Genomic DNA, 6,409 nt, shown 5'->3' on the forward strand with positions numbered 1-6,409 from the left:
AAAAGAAAGAAAGAAAAGAAAAGAAAAGAAAAGAAAAGAAAAAGAAAAAGAAAAAGAAAAAGAAAAGAAAAAGAAAATTGACTTCCTCCTTAGTTGGAAATCAGAGCTTGTGAGTCCCTTTTCTCTCCCATACTAGAATATGGAATGGTTTGATCTTGTTCAGGTTTCATACAGGCAACCACAGCTGCTATGAACTCCTGTAATCTGCAGAGACACTTTTCTCTGGTCCTCCATGACTTCTAGATCTTACAGTCTGTTCCCACAATATATTTCCAATATACATTTCTTCCACAATGGTTCCTGAGCTTTGGGGAATGAGTTAGGTATAAATGTGTCCTTTGTGGCTGAACACTATCAACATTTATTCTCCATTAATCACTGTCCATAGCACAATGAAATTTGTCTGATAAGGTTTCAAAACTGCTACACTAATCTATGGGTAGAGAGGGCAGTTTGATAATATGCCTAGTTTCCAGAATGAGAGTAGAAGGTTCAGCTCTAGGGCCTGTGAGTCCCCCAACGATTTTTTTTTTTTTTGCAGGATTTACTGTACAAGCATGTGTTTCCTTTTGTGGAACTGGCCTTGCATCCAATCAGGAAGCAATTAGTTTAGTTACCCCATCACACTCTTGCAACTGTGATACCCATGAACATATCTTTCCCCAGTGATCATTATTGAAGTTCATAGGTTCACAGATGGATTAGATTGCTGATAGCTCCCCATGCCCCAGCACCCTGCATAGCACTTTCCAGTACTATTAACATGTAGTATTTACATGTTAAAATGGAGATATTCATTTGATCAGGTATTTAGTCACAATGATGAGAAAATTAACATAGTACTTTTTTCAGATGGTGCTACTGCAAACACTCTAGTGTCTATCTTTGGGTTCTCCTTTATAACACAAGCTTCTATTCTGAGTGGGTGTCTTCTACTCGCCCATGCCACGTGCTATGGCAGCAGGGAGGCTCTTTAAAATTCTATTTTTAAAGCTTGTGCTTTTTCTTTTCAATCTCTCCATTCCCTTACCTAGACTGTGAATTTCTTTCACTGAGCTTTTTTTTTTTTCTACTTTTTTTCCACCCAACTTCTCATCCCCTGTGTTTTACTTCTATTTTATTTTCTACTATACCTTTAGTAGTTTGATGTTACTTTTGCAGTTTTTTTTTTTAAATATCTGGTCTATTTATTTTTATTATCCTTCTAATATTTACTCAATTTTATTTTTAAGCTTTCCTATTATTGGAACATGGATTAGTCAAAGTTCTCTAGAGTCACAGAACTTACGGTAGTCTCCATGTAGTAAAGGAATTTATTGATGATTTACAATCTGTAGTCCAACTCCCAACAAAGGGCAGCAGCAGCTGTGAATGGAAGTCCAAGGATCCAGCAATTGCTTAGTCCTGCAAGGCAAGCGGGCAAAGCAGAGAGACCTTCCTTCTTCTAATGTCCTTATATAGGTCTCCAGCAAAAGGTGTGGCCCAGATTAAAGGTGTGTGCCCCCACACTTTTAATCACAGATGACTTTGAGCTTGTAGATCTTTCTATCTTAATCTTCTGGGGTTCATAGCCACTATGCCTCAAGATCTCCATGCCAAGATTCAGGTCAGAAACTTGTATCTCTCAGCCTCCAGATTAGGGCCACAGGTGACCCTTCTAATTCTGGATTGTAGTTCATTTCAGATATAGTCAAGTTGACAATCAGAAATAGCCACTACAGGACACCTTTGTTGTTTTCGGTTTACTTCTCTTCTTTTTCTAATCTGTAATTTTTCCTCTCCCCTTTATAACATTTTATTTTTCATTTCATTTATGTAAATTTGTTTACCCTTTATGTCATGTCCTTGCTGCCATTTCCTATTTTCATATTTTACTCTTGAAGAAATTCTATAATCCTCTCCAAGAAAGGAACTTGGTCTCCCACTAACTGATGATCACATCCCCCACTCACCTGCTCACCCCTCCTTTTTTCCCTAGGGAACCCAAACTCCCACAGAGAGTCCACTCCCACTGAGAATCCATTCCCACTGAGAATCCACTCAGCACCCCTCCCTGAGAACAAATCCTGTGTACCTCCTCCACACTTCTGAGAGCCTTCTAACTCTAAAAACAGTCTGTTCTTGGCTAAGAAGCTTCACTTCACCTTTGTTAAGTTGGGACCACATCTGATACTTCATTCAAACGTTCATACCAAGTTGTACTAAGATTAACTCCTAAACCCCATTCAACTGATCCTACAGTCTGAAACGTTGAACTAACAGCACAACAGCAATCCAAGCACTCACTCCACAAAGAGTTAAACAGATTTCCATACCAAGAAACACTAACAATGACCTAACTCCAGATGCCTCGATCCTATCAGAAAAACAAACAACATGAGTAATCAAGACAATATGTCTCCTCTAAACATTAGTGTTCCCATAGCAATGTTCTCTGATAAAAGCAACTTAGGTGATGTCCAAGACAATGATTTCAAAAATATCAATAATAAATGTGTTCAAGGAACTCAAAGGAGATATGAATAAATGCTAGGATGAAAACCATGAAAACACAAATAGTTGAATTAAAAACAAAATAATGCAAAAAACAAAAATATAATTTAAGGAAAAGAGAATCTCTGAAGAATAGCCAATCTGAAAGAAAACTTGAAATGAAAACTTCAGTAACTCAAACAAAAACTACATAGGAAAGTCTCACCAGTAGCTTGGAACAAATGAAAGAAAAGAATCTCAGAACTTGAAAAGGAAGTAGAAGAATGCATGATTACTCAGACAAAGAAAATGTTAAATCTAAAAACAAAAATCAAAAAGTTAAAACAAAACCACAAATGAAACATGCATGAACTCTGATACACTATCAAAAGACTGAAGCTATGACTCACAGGTCTAGAAAAAAGGAGAAGAAATTCAGGTCAAAGGCACAGAAAATATTTTCAACAAAATTACATTAAGGAACTCCAAAATCTAAGGAAAGAGCTACTTGTAAAGGTATGAAAAGAATACAGAACACCAAATAGGACCAGGAAGAAATTCCTTGTGTCATATAATAGTAAAAACACTAAATGTATAGAACAAAGAAAGAATACTAAAAACTGTATATGGGAAATACCAAGTTGTATATAAAGGCAGGACCCTCAGAAATAACAGTTCATTTGTCAGTGGAGATTTTGAAAGTAAGAAAAGCTTGGACTGATTTTCTACATGAAAAGCCACAAATGCAAGCCCTGGTTACTATACTCAGCAAACTATCAGTCACACTCAAAAGAGAAAGAAAAACTTTCAGTGATAGGAACAGATTTAAGGAATTTATGACAATTAAGCCAGTTATCTAGAGAATAATGGAAGGAAATCTTAGGACTGAAAATATACACAAGAGGGAATGAGAAATAAAATAACAATAATAACAACAACAACAAAAATAATAAATCAGAATAGTTAATCAAAATAAGTCTAAGAAAACGTCACAAAAACAGCAAAAAGACAGGAGTTAACATGCATTGTTCAATGATAACTCTCATGGTCTCAATGCCTAGATAAAGAGAAACAGACTAATAGATTGAATTAGAAGCAAGGTCCACCTTTTTGCTGTCTCAAATAAGCACACCTCATTATCAATGACAGATACCACCTAATGGTAAAGGTATGGAAAAAGTTATCCAAGTAAATAGAACTAAGAAACAAGCAAGTATAGTTATTCTATAATATGAGCCTTCAAATCAAAACTAGTAGAAGAGATATTTAAGTACACTTTATTCTCATTAAAGCAAAACACACATAAAGACAATGTTGTAATCCTAAAGATATATATCCCAAATGGAGAAGAACCCAATTTCATAAAGAAAATACTATTAGGTGATAATCGGTGACTTCAATATCCCACTCTCATCAATAGAAAGTTAATCCCAAAAAAATCTTAACAGAGAAACTTGGAAAGGTAATAGCTTTATAAATCATATGGATATTACAAAAATGTATAGAACATCCCACTTAATAAAGAATATGCATTCTTCTCAACAGCCTATAGAATTTTTTTCAAATCACCCACATACTACCACACAAACCAAGTCTTGCTAAATAAAGGAAAACTGAATAAGACTGAATTCTATCTGTCCACAATGGTCTAATGCTAGATATCAACAGCAGTAGAAACTACAGAAATACACGGACTCATGGAAACTAAACAACACACTACTGAATGAAGATGAAATACAACACCCTAAAATCTAGGGGACACAATGAAGGTAATCTGAAGAGAAAAGTTTGTAAAACTAAACACTTATAAGGAAAAAATTTGAGATATCCAAAATTAATAACTTACTGATGTATATGAAGGCCTTAGAAAAACAACTAGCAATACCCCAAAACAACAGATGGGAGAGACAGTCAAATCAAGGCTGAAATTAATGGCACAGGAACAAATCAATACAAAGAATCAATGAGCTAAAGAGTTAGTTCTTTGAAAAGATTAGAAAGATTGGATTCTGGGCCTCTTCCTCAGGAGGGAATTCATACTTAACACTGAGAACTTGTTCAAAAGTCCATGACAGGGCAAGTTACAGAGCCTGAAGAGAGAACCTATTTCTCGTGTCTTGCTAAACAGACACATTGTCCAACTGTCTCCCAGACAATATTTGTGTTTATACTCATGGATTAGTGCTGACCTTAGCCTGTGAGAGAAGCTTCTTCTCCATTGGTCAGTGGTTAAAGAAGAGAAAACTGCTCAAAGTGCTGAAGTGGCTGCTGAATATCCACCCCACACGGGTCTATACAAACTTCCTAAAGGCTCAGGGAACATCACAGAGGATGAAGAGGAAAGGATGGAAGAGCCCAAAGACAGGGAGGACTTCTGTGAAATGCTGCCTGTTAGAGTTGGCATGGCCATTGCACTCATAAACTCAGAGAAGCTATGGTTACAGGCACAAGACCTATACAAGACCAAGCCAATCGATAATTCTGGCATCAATGAGGGAGTTGCTGAAGAGGGTCCTCCCCACCTGAGGAGCTACTGGCAACTGGTGGTTGTTTAGTAGAATATTGGTAGTCACAAGAGAATGACAGAAAGCATACAAGTCTGGGAAATCGGGGAAAGTGCTCTGAAACACCATCTTCTGGGCAAGACATGGCCATTGGCAACACTATCTCATGGCAGCTAGGGTCATTTGCACTGGGCCTGCATAAGACTGGGCCTGTCATTAGCTAACTACAGGTCTGAGAAGGGACTGTAACCATCTGTGTTCAACTATTGGCAACTGATTGTGGAGGAAGGACATTCATTGTCTTCAGTTGTGTACTAAATTGTGAGCCAAGTAGGCGCCCCTGGTCAAACACAGGTGGCCCTGATTAAACTCAGTGGAGCAGGAAAGAAAACAAAAACACAGGAATGTGGACCAGGGACCAGCAGGGAGGAGAGAAGATGACAGAGATGGAAGGGAGATAACAGGGGAGGGAGGTGGTAAGAATAAACAGAATGCTCTCTATCTATGCATGAATTGCCAATGAACCAACGTAATAAATAAATGAGCTAACAAACTGAGCAGATGCAGATGGTTCTCAAAAGGAGAAATACAAATGGCCAATAAATACTTGAAAAAGTATTCAGCAACTTTAGCCATCATGGAAATAGAAATTAAAACTACTTTGAGATTCCATCACACTCTCATCAGAATGGTCAAGAAAACAAACAAAAACAAAAACAAAAAACACTGCTCTTCCAGAGGTCCTGAGTTCAATTCCCAGCACCCACATAGTGGCTCATAACCATCTCTAAAGGGATCTGATGCCCTCTTCTGGTGTGTCTGAAGACAGCTACAGTGTACTTACATAAAATAAATAAAAATTAAAAAACAAAAAACAAATAAAGACAAATGCCAGTGAAAATGGGCTGGGGTAAGGGGAGAAACTGTTATTCATTGCTGGTGGGAATTTCAACTGGTGTAGCCACCTAAAGGTTCCTCAACAAAATTGAAACTAGCCCTACCATAGGGTCCGCTTTTACATTGCCTGGGTAAATATCTAAGCCAGTCTATGTCAGCATTCCCCCAAAGTATGTATGTGTATATATACTTACCAATAGCCAGGAAATAGAAATTAGATGTCCAGTCACAGATGAGTGAGTCAAGAAAAGTGATACATATACACAATGGAATTTTATACAGCCTCAAAGAAAAATATGAAGTCATGACATTTGCCTGAAAATTGATATCGCTGGAAATCATTCACTCAACCTAAGTCACTTACACTGTAACCTCAAAAAGGCAAATATCAATTCTATTTGTTCTCATCTACAAAACCTAAATTGAAAAGTGTGTGTGTGTGTGTGTGCGTGTGTGGGTGGGAGGTATGTATGTGTGAATGTGTGCCTGTACGTTATAAAACTCGAAAAGGTATAACCCTTCTACAGGATCACCAC

The sequence above is a fragment of the Mastomys coucha genome, unplaced genomic scaffold (genome assembly GCF_008632895.1).
Source record: "Mastomys coucha isolate ucsf_1 unplaced genomic scaffold, UCSF_Mcou_1 pScaffold15, whole genome shotgun sequence".
In the NCBI taxonomy this organism is placed as follows: Eukaryota; Metazoa; Chordata; class Mammalia; order Rodentia; family Muridae; genus Mastomys; species Mastomys coucha.